This window comes from Sus scrofa, chromosome 5, assembly GCF_000003025.6.
Source record: "Sus scrofa isolate TJ Tabasco breed Duroc chromosome 5, Sscrofa11.1, whole genome shotgun sequence".
Taxonomy (NCBI): Eukaryota; Metazoa; Chordata; class Mammalia; order Artiodactyla; family Suidae; genus Sus; species Sus scrofa.
In genome coordinates, this window is record NC_010447.5 from 5,486,865 (window position 1) to 5,497,671 (window position 10,807).

The following is a 10,807-nucleotide window of genomic DNA, read 5'->3' on the forward strand; positions in this document are numbered from 1 at the left end:
GAGGGGTGGAAGGATGGAGGAATGAACGGATGGATGCAGGGATGGGAGAGGGATGCAGGGAGGGATGCAGGATGGATTCAGGGACAGAGGGATGGGGAAGGGATGCAGCGAGGGATGCAGGGATGGAGGGAGGGATTCAGGGATAGGAGAGGGATGGAGGGAGGGACTCAGGGATGGAGGGAGGGATGCAGAGCAGGTGTACAGCTAGTCTCTTCCCCTATTGCCCAGCACAGGCCTGAGGGTAGAAAAAGGGCTCAGCTAAAGGTTTAAGAGTCATCACCTCTCTCCCCTCACCACCCTACAATCCTGCAAGGCGGCTGGCCAGGCTAGGCACATCCCTTGTGAGAGGAGGGGTCCAGGACCAGCCACCCATCGCTACCCGCAAGGAGCGGGCACCTGCATGCCCTGCGGCCAACCGCAGTGGGGGAGAACCCTGCACCGGGGGACTCAGCCAGAAAAGGCAGGCGGCAAGGCGTCCCGCGAGGCGCTCCACAGTGAAATGCTGCATTTCACATAAAGAGGGTTTGCAATGGGCCCTGCGCAGAGAAATCAGGGGAACTGGGAGCGCAGAGCCTTCTTTTAATACCCATTTAATATTTATGGAGCCGCAGCAACATCAGCCACCGTGCCGAGAACACAGCCGATCCACGGAGGGGGAGCAGCGATTCCCGAACAAACAGCTCTTAGCTGAGAAGCACAGACACCTGGTCCACAAAACAACATGGCATGCAGGCAACGCGGGGCGCGCTGGGACCCGCTGTGGGGAGACACCCCCCCCCCCGCGGCTTCCGCCCTGGCTCTCGGTCCAGCAGAGTGACCTTGAGCAAGTCACACATCCTGGCCTGGCCACAGGTGTCTCTCCCGTGCCAGTGGGCAGGAAGGAAATGGGACCACAAGGAGGACGGTGGAGTGGATGGATGAATGCTCTTACTTATTCAACACATGTTTACCTTGGCCTTACACGCTGGCACTGTTCCAGATGCCAGGAGCAGTGAAAGCATCAACAGGTCACTGCCCTCGAGGAACCAGAAGTGGGGGGACAATAAGGCGAACGGGTAAGGAAATAGAAAAGATGCTTTCAGATAATGCTATGTACCTGGAAGAAGACAGGACAGGGTGATGGAAAAATGGAAGATGGGGGAAAGGAGGGTTGTTACTTTAAATCGGCGACCCAGGAAGACCTGTCTGAAGAGGTGACATCACCTCAAAGGTCAATGCTGAGAGAACCAGCCACCTCCAGACTCAGGAAAGAGAACCAAGGCAGAGGGAACAGCAAGTGCAAAGGCCCAGAGGCAGAGGCAGCATCCGTAAGTGGTCTCACTCATGTGACTACTGCTGTGGGCCGCCGGTGGCCTTCTGCAATGCAGAAGGGCCTGGACTTTGAGGTCAGCGGAAGCGGGGTTCAAATTCAGGGCTGCTTAGCTGTGGGACCCTGGTCAAGTCACTCAACGTCCCTGTGCTTCCGCTTCCTCACTGGTCCCATCAGGAGGTGACAGCAGGGATAAGCCTTGTGCCTGCCCCTCCACAAAGGTCCATGCAGCCCAGATTGGGAAGAGTTGATATTCTCAAAATTTCTGGGTTGAAAAATTCTCATTGAAAAACCCCATTTTTCAGGGCTTGGTTTTCAAAAGTCTTATTCTTTTGCAAGGCGGCGTCTCTTTCTGTTTTCCCCTCCAAGGCACTTTTTTGTTGGTCCTCAGGAGCCGCGAGTTGAGTCAGGCCAAGAGGAAGTCAGGCCTGGAAGATGGGGCACCAGGCGGCACGGAGCAACTGGGAACCCAGAGGATGGGAAACTCACACACAGGGCAGACGCCCACCCCGGGCCACAACCTTGTCTGGCCTCCCAGCCGCATCACCAAGGCCACACACCACATCAGACTCTTGCCATTCCCTCCCACCTGCTGAATCTCGCCAGGCGCGTCCTGCTGCCCTGATGGAAAGCGGCCTCCGTGGCACCACCCTCGCCAAGGTCTTCACTGCGTTTCCCTGGCACACTGGGAGTCCCGCCTGTGAGCCTTCGCACACGCTGTTCCCTCTGCCTGGCAGGCTCTGCGCTGCACCCCCACCTCTGCAGGCACACGGGTCCCCTGGCTTGGGGCCTCAGGGAGGTGTTGCCCCCAACCTCCCCAGGCTGGGTTGGGCACCTCTGCCCACAGCTCCCCAGGGTCCCGCTCACCAGAGCCCCCAGAGTCGATGTCTTTCGTGTGTCTGAGCTGAGAAGCCAAAGGATAAGACAACAGGTGAACGAGTGCGCGAGGGGGTGAGAGAAACCGCACAGGCCCCGAGGTCTCAAGCCCAGACTCCAAAGCAGCTTTAACCTTCTTGGATCTCAGATTTTTCATCTATAAATCCGCAGGTGCCAAAACCTCCCTCCTAAAACCTCTGGATAGGAGCGAGCACACAGTAGGTGCTTCACTAAGCATCTTCTCCACTGGAATGGAAATTCATTTTCCTAATGAAGCCCAGGAGCTCCGCTTGGAATGTCCAAGAACAATGCAGAGATACTCAGATAAGCAGGGGGCTCCCGGCTCCAGGCCTCCCGCCCCGTCCCTGGGCAAGTGGGTGGCCACGACTTCCCAGGGTGGTATGACTGAACACACCCAGGACCACCAGCCCTTGACCAGTTTTCCAGGCAAGGTTTGCTGCTCTGTCACCCACAGCGGTCACTACAGGACACCGGCCAGCCCTGAAACCCCCACTGCCCCCACTCTGGGGCAGTCCCTGTTCTGGGACCCAATGACTCGGATGTGAAACTGACCCTCGAAAGGGCTTGGGGCCCGGCGGGAGCAGCCGGAGAGATAACAGGGCAGCTCTGACCCTTAAGAGGAGGGAGAGGAGAGGGGGCTGGGGGGTCCCCGAGAAAGCCATGAGGCCCGCCAGCATGTGCCAAAAGCCCAAAAGGAGACAGTGAGAAGGCCTTGGCTGACACGGAGCATCACCACAGCTGCTGGATTTCTGCAAGGTGACACCCGGCGGGTCCCCGCAGTCCAGCTCTGCACCACAGATAAGTGACAAGAAGCTACGAGCCCTGGGCTACAGGGGTTGCTGACCTGTGGGCCAAAACAGCTCTGCTTTGCCACCGGCTAGAGGCATCCACTCCCACGGGCTCCTCAAAGCCAAGGTGGGTCCCCGTTAGTCATTCTTAGCATCCTCCCTGGTTCTCACAAGTGCCCCCATTTCAAGAGTTAAAAATGTCATAAAGGGGGAGTTCCTGTCGTGGCTCAGTGGTTGTTAACAAACCCACCTAGGATCCATGAGGACGTGGGTTTGATCCCTGGCCTCGCCCAGTGGGTTAAGGATCCAGCTGTGGTGTAGGCTGCAAACACGGCTTGGATCCTGCATGGCTGTGGCTGTGGTGTAGGCCAGCGTAGCTCCAATTCGACCCCTAGCCTGGGAACTTCCCACATGCTGCAGGTGTGACCCTAAAAAAAAACAGGAAAAAAAAAAAGTCATAAAGGGGAAAGGTCGCCATAACCAAAGCCAACCCAAGGCTGTTTAGGCAGCCACCCCCCAAAGGTACCAATGTCTGTTTTCTGGTCATTGGCGTGTTTGCAGCCACAACTGTGCGGCTAGGAAAATATTGCATGGTCTGACTCCGAAGTCAGATGACAACCCATTTCTACAGAAGATCCATGAAACAGGAGAAGCCAGGAGAGAGAAACTGTGCGCCTCTGGAGTGTCCTGAGGGTGCCTGGCCCCCCAGAAATCCCCCCCAGGATTCCAGCCCCATCCTCACTCCCACGCCTCTCCTCCTCCGGCCCTGAGTGGGGGCAGCCAGCAGCCCCAGCCCCTCCAACTGGTCAGCCCAGCGTGCAGGAGCCTGCTCTGGCCCATCACCAGAAAGCCGGTTCAGCAAAGCAGGGCTCGCCAGCTCCAGGAGGCTTTTGTTGGAAACTTGGTTGCAATGTGGCAAAACGTGGCAGAAAAACTCGGCTCACATCTCCTAAGTGGTGCCCTCCCCCCAAAAAAGCAAAATGCAGGGGAAATTCTATTTAACAGGAAAGTACCAAGGTGTGGGGTTTGAAAATGATGCTTTTACAGGCCATGCTCAAAAATCACGTTTAAGCTGCTTTTCCCCCCCTTGTTTTGCTTGTGCCTGAAAACATGCAATTGATGAGTAGTTGCAAACATCAAAAAGGGTAAGGGAAAAAAAAAAAAAAAAAAAAAAAAAGGAACTCAAAGGAAAAGAAAGAGAATAAATGGCCCAATAGGAAAAACAAAATCAGACCCAATCCCCCTATGCCCCTAAAGTGACAGCCTAAGTTTGACCTCCTTCAGAATCCACTGCGGGTTTCTGAGGGAAAAAAAAAAAAAAAATACTGGCCTGTAGCTGTTATTAGCAGCCACGTTGATGAGCTAAGTCGATGAAGGAATCCACAAATATTGTGAAAATTAGCCCATATTCTTGAAAAAGGAGCAACCACAAGTGACTTTAAAGCATTTACCACTTTAAACCCTTTTAGCTGGGCCCATTTTGAATTATGACTACATGATTTTAAATTACACTTTCTAATTCCTCGCCGCCCACCGCACCCCCCACCCCAGCAGTCACTGCCGCTTCATTTTCCAATTATGTACTTTTATTTCAGAATGATGAAGAGTGCTACTTACTGGATCATGTCCTGTCTGCCACAAATAGCTGCTCACTTATTCTTTTAATTTTAGATATGAATGCAGCCAGTTCACCCGGCTGGGCTTCCAATTCTGAATATTCTCCACTCTCATGGCACCGAACGAGGCCGGAGAAGCAAAGAAACCCTCAACGCTCGGGCTGAGAAATCTGTTTGTAAACCAGGGCTCCGCTCCATAAATTATTATAATTCTTGGTGCTCTCTCTATCCATCTAGCAGATCAGCCATCACATAAATAACGGTGAATGGGACTGATTTTTTCCTTCCGCAAAGTGCTATGTCCTAGTTTTCGAAATAAAGCATTTGGAGATTCACGTTATCTGTGGAGTTGAGATGGGAAGTTGCTCGGATCCGTTTCAAACATGCACGCAGGCATCCCCGCACACAAAAGGAAACAAGAGGTAAACGTGGAAGAGTCGGCACCCTGCATCCCCTTCCCACGTACGCGTCGGGTCGCACGCAGCACGAACAGAGTCGGGGACACCGCTGGTTGGGGAGGACGAGAAGCGAGAGGGTCTTGGGTGCTCAGCGTTCAAATACAATTTGCAAAGAAAGTGAATGTGGATTTACAGTTCTCATGGAAATCTATTAAACAGATGTCACTGAAGCATAATCAAATCAGCACTATGGTAATTCTACACTTAAGTCTGCGATGGGGGGTTTGCCATTTTTACGATCAGTTTGAGTGCCTTTCTTTTTTGGGATCATGCGGGAATTTGCAATGAAGAATGAGACCTCCAAAGTATGATGAATTAACGAATGTGTCTGAATGACAAACTTACAAAAGCAAAACTCCTTTCTCCATCCCCCCCTCCTCACCCCCCCACCCACACACACACCCCTTTGTGCAAGGAGCCTGGGGTGGGGGAGGGAACGTTTGCCTTCTCCACGAGCACACGAGCACTGCAGTGCCTAAAGCTCCCTTTCGTTGAGAAGGGGGACAGGCAAGGTGCAGGGAAGAGCTACCCTTTCTCAGGTAGCCAGTGCAAGATATTTTGCAGGCTGCAGTACTGTCGAAAAATGCAAAAGAATGAAATGAAGGGGAAACAGGAAGCAGGCATCATTTTCTCCTTAAAGTGATGAAATTAGCACGGGCGATGCCAAAAGTCTTTTCATGTGTATCACCGCCGAGCCTCAAATCCTTCTTGGAAGGAGGGAGGAAAATGTGAAGTCGTGTGTCAGAGGCAAACTTTCAGGTGCGGGCTGGGGTGGCGGTGGGTCCAAGTTGGACCTCAGTCTTGGCTCTGAACTCAACGCATATCAAAATCAGAGGAGAGACTTCTTTTTTTTTTTTTTTTTTTTTTTTTGGTAGCTGCATCTACTTATGATATATGAGCAGGTTCTGACCTCAAGCTGGCCACGTTCACGTCCAAGAAACGCCTCCAAAGGCTAAGTCGCAGAAAGGCATGGAAGAACCAAGGCACACCTCAAGCCACTCTCTGAGTTCAAAATTATAACGTGTAATCTCAATTTGAGATGATTCTTTTTCATGAGACCGGGCTGCCTTCGTCAGTCATAGATATTTTAAAGGCAAATAAAACATAACTAAGTCTTGTCTCTCTGGGGGAGGGAGGGGGTAAAATGTCCAAAGAAAGTATTCGTTGTGGCAGCTGAATGGCCAGGTCAGCAGGGAGAGCCACGGCAAATCAAATTAACCGAGGAGCCATTTCTACCTTCCCCCCAACAGCACCCCCAGAGAAGGGGTCCCTCCTCTCCCTTCCTCCCGGGTTTCTTTTGCTTTCTATCTACATGGTGGCGACGTCTCGAGACCCCAGTCAAACCGTGTCCACGGCGGTCTGGAGAGGATGCTGGCTGGCGGATTCATTCCTTGCGGAACATCCACCCCCCCAGGACACACGGTGGCAGGGAACGGCTTTGAGAGTGACCCGCGAAACCTAGACCAGTGCTTGCTTCACGCCCACCCTGATCCCAGAGGGTGAGACCTTTGGCCAGAAGGAAGACCCCACAAGCAGCCTCTTCTCTGAGATGCCTTTAACCGTGTGATGGTGGGCACAGAGCAAGCCCGAGGACCCATCCCAGGGCCCTGGCACCTGGGGAGTCCCTTCCCAGGGTCCCTCTCTCCAGAGGTTCAGGCAGACAAAGGTACCAACTGCCGAAGAGAGAGATCTCAGGGAGAAGAAGAATGGGGGGGGACGCTTGAAAAGACCCTTTTTCTGTTCCTGGTGAGGGAGGGGCGATGGGAGAGACATGTCACATTGTCGCATTAAAGATTTTTGACAGACAATTCAGGGATAACGCAGAAATGCCACCCTTAAAGGCAGCTCGCCGCCGCAACTTGAAAGGCATTAACTAACCTCCACTAATTGCATGTTTTTCTGTGCATAATATTTACTTGTTAAAAGTCTTTGCCTGGCCGATTAATTTCCTCTGCCCTGCTATTCATGATCAGTTCACAGGCCTGAAATTGGAAAAATGAAATCATTTTGATAGATTAAAAAACGACTGCACTTTGGGGAGGGTTCTCTTTTTTCCACTCGTCGAGAACCTGCACCCAGAAGGCTGATTTTTCTCCCTGGGTGCTACCCTTCGGTGGAATCTCTGTGCCATGCTTAAACCCCTCAGACAGGGGCAGAGAGATGTGTCCAGTGTTAGGTGAGTGTCTGCAAGGGAATGTAGCAAGTTCAAGGGAAAACAAATGAACTTGAGTCACTTTCATTGGATGAAGATTTAAGAGTCTCATGGGTGGACTGGGAAATTTTTTCTTCTTTTTAGGGCCGTAACTGCGGCATATGCAAGTTCCCAGGCTAGGGGTCCTACAGCACAGCCACAGCAACGCAGGATCCAAGCCTTGTCTTTGACCTACCCTGCAGCTCGGGGCAACACCAGATCCCTAACCCACTGAGGGAGGCCAGGGATCAAACCCACATCCTCATGGATCCTGATCAAGTTCTCAACCTGTTAAGCCCCAATGGGAACTCCCTGGGAAATTTTTAAAAGGCAGGCTTTTTAACACAATTTGGGGACTAACAGAAAGACCCTACAGCCCTAGCCTCTCACCTAAACTTAGATCTAGTCTATCTGTCCATAAACACAGCCCACAGCTCATAAACACAGTTAGGGTACGAGTGATCTTAAGTATTCCCATAGCAAATGCATCGGAGAGGTGACACCCCACATGCAGGGGACACTCTGAACCTTCCATCCAGGTCTTCGGAAATTCTTAAGGCTGAGAAATAAACAGGAAGGCAGCCCTGCGCAGAACCACTTCCAAATATGCGATTAAACCTCTGCAACTGGACTATCGCCTTCCGACTGGCCGTCAGCACATTAACGTGCCTCCACGGAGGGAGCTCAAGGAGACAGCGTTTCCGAGAAACCCATCTTGAGCAAAAAGATTTTACAAGTGTTTGGGGCTGCCACTCGGAAAGCCAATTTGCAGGGAGCCAAGCTGTCGTGCAGCAGTTTTTCATGCACGCCCCCCCCACCGAGGTTCCCCCTAACTGTGCCCTGCTCCAGAATGCCTCTGGACGGCCACCGGCTAGGTCAACAGCCCTCGTGTGCTCCCCACCACCAGAGGCCTGCCTCTGCCCAGCCACATCCCCCCCCCTCCCCAAATGGTCCCGTGGTACGTGGGCTCCCGTGGATGGTCCAGCCTTGAAGATGGCAGTCGGCCAGTGGCCTCTCCGATCCCCTAAAGCATTTTAGCCAATATGGCCAATTATTCATGAAGTTGGTTTAATTTTTTTTTTTTTTTTCCAGATACCAGGTAGGGTATTGATGTTGGTAATGCCTGCCTGACACCCCCTCCCACTCCCCCTGCATGACTGATCCAGCTAACAAGTCTTCTACCGCCATTCAAGTCTGGGAAGCCAGCTCACCATTCACCAACCAGCCCACTTTTGTTCCCTGGTTTAATTTCATAATTGTTTGCCACTTAAGCTCTCCTCTGGGCCGTTCAATAGAGGCCTTGGAAATGGGGAGGGGAGGCAACCAAGCCTGCAAGGGTCTTTGGGGGAGGCTCTGACCCAGCCCTGGGGGCAAAGACCGCCCCCAGAGGTCAGCCGAGCAGCTCTGGGGCCCCTTCCAGGGTGGGGCCTCCTGATCCCACCCCCACCCCACCCCCAGCCAGGCAGCCCCGGTGGAGAGCGGGTGGGAGGGGAAGGGGTGGAGGACACCTCAGGGCTACGACCCAAAGCTGGTGGCCTGCCACAGAGTCCTGGACACATCAGCTCTCAGACTGACCCTCCCCTGTGTCCCCCGGGGTCACTCTCCTTTACCAAGTCCCAGAATAAACACACAAGAGACAGAACTGCTCCTCAGCCTGGGCATTCCCTGAAATATTGCCTGCGAGGGCTGGAACCTGCCTGGTTAGCCACCGAATCCCCTGCGCCTGGTACACAGCAGACAGTAATAAATATGTGTAGAATGAGTGAGTGGATGGATGGGTGGGTGGGTGGGTGGATGGGTGGGCGGCAGGATGAAGTTTCCAGCAATGCCTAGCAAAAGTGGCCACTAGCCCAGCATTAGTCTCTGCCTCCCTTGCCCCCAAGTCCCAGCAGGGGCTTTGCTGCGCACAGTAGGCTCTCAAAGCCTAGGGGCTGCTATTGTTACCACCATCTTCATCACTCGCACCCCACCAATGCGCTTCTTCCACCAGCAACTCCGCCAGCAGCCAGCAGCGAGTGGCGAGCTGGGGAAAAGTTTCGCTGACCCCTCGGCCCCAGTCGGAGTCCAGCGCCCCGGCCGAGCCCCTCCCGGCGGCACCCGCTCGGCCGGGCAGCCGGGGTGCCCGGCCCGGCCGCCGGCACCGGGCAGAGGAAGCCAAAGTAACTTTGCGGGCGCCCCTGCGCCGCGCCGCGGGCGTCACCCCGCGCCTGGAGAGGGGCCCGGCCGCGCCCCCCGCCCGGCCCGGCGTCCGCGCCCCGCGCCCCGCGCCCGCCGCGCCCGCCCCGGCCCTACCTGGCCCCGGGCTCCTCTTCGGCGGCCGCGGCGGCCGCGAGCAGCAGCGCGCACGGAGGGAGGCAGGGGCCCGGCTCCGGGGAGGGAGGCGCGCAGGGGCGGGGGCTCCTCCGGCGGCGGCCGCCTCGCCGCGCGTCCGAGGCAGCAAGTGGGAGCCAGACTCCTCCTTCGGGGGCGGGGGGCTCCCCGCCGCCCGCTCCCTCGCCCGCCCGCCCGCCGCGCGGCTCCGAGCTCCCCCGGCTCCCCCGCCCGCCGCCGCCCTCCGCCCTCCCCGCTTCCTCCCGCCTCCCCCCGCCCCGGCGCCGGGAGGGGCGCGCTCGCGCCCTGGGTCCCCGGCCCCGCGCGGCCGCCCGCCGGGGCCCCAGCCTAGCCCGCCAGGCCTCGGCCCTCGGCCCCCGCCCGGGCCCGGCGCCCGCATCCCGCCGCCCCGAAGAAGGGAGCGGGGAGGCGGGCCCGGGCGCGGGGAGGAGGCGCAGGGCCCGCGCTGCGGAAAAGGGCCGCCGGCCGCCCCGCCGCGCCCCGCGCCCCTCTCCGGCCCGGCCCCGGCCCCCAGCCCCGCCGCGCGCGGGGTGGGCGGGGGCGCTCTCACCTCCGGATCCGCGGCCGCCGCGGCGGGCACCGCGTGCTGGGGCGTGCGCGGCTCCTTCCGGGGCGCCTCGGCCCCCGCCCCCGGCCCGGACCCTCTCCCGGGGCGGCGAGGGCACCCGGCCCCGGGCCCCTCCCACCGGGAGTCTGAGACTCCCCCTCGGCCCCGCTCTCCGAGAGCTGCAGACCCCAGCCCCTTGGCTGCCTAGGCCCGGCCCCCTCCTGCGCCCCCCGCGTCTTCTCCCTGGGGGCCCCAGGCCCCCAACCCCGGGGTACCGTAGGTGGCCAGCGGAGGCCTAACCTGGAGTGGGCAGGTAAGCACGCAGGTGGGGCCGAGGACCTGGCCCCTGGTTTGAAGAAGGCCCTGCCTTATTGGGGGGTGTGGGGGGAGAGCCACACCCCTGGGAGCGGTGGCCCTACCCTGGGGACTTCGAGAGGCCCCTCGTGACCTCTAGCCTCTGCCATGGACGGAGACTGCAGTCCACAGGGCACAGGTCAGGCTGGGGCCTCCCAGACTGAGAAGGAGGTAGGGAGGTGTAGCCCCTCAGAGGCCGGTCTCAGGCACCCCGAGAAATGCACGTGGGTCCCCCTCGCCCAACACACATCACACTGTGCCTCTGCTCCCGACTTTATCAGAGCTTCAGACACAACCCTCAAGACAGGACAACTTA

General features: G+C 56.8%; 1 protein-coding gene across 2 annotated transcripts in view; it reads right to left on the reverse strand.

The window, feature by feature from the left end:
* MPPED1 (metallophosphoesterase domain containing 1) overlaps window positions 1-9,630 on the reverse strand; it is a 78,556-nt gene extending 68,926 nt beyond the window's left edge. The window contains exon 1 of one of the 2 annotated variants that reach the window (XM_021091407.1): window positions 9,552-9,630. The gene's annotated coding sequence lies outside the window, so the exon portion shown is untranslated. Of the gene's footprint in view, window positions 1-950; window positions 1,417-9,551 lie in introns of those variants that run through there. The other variant, XM_021091406.1, reaches the window with a different exon arrangement.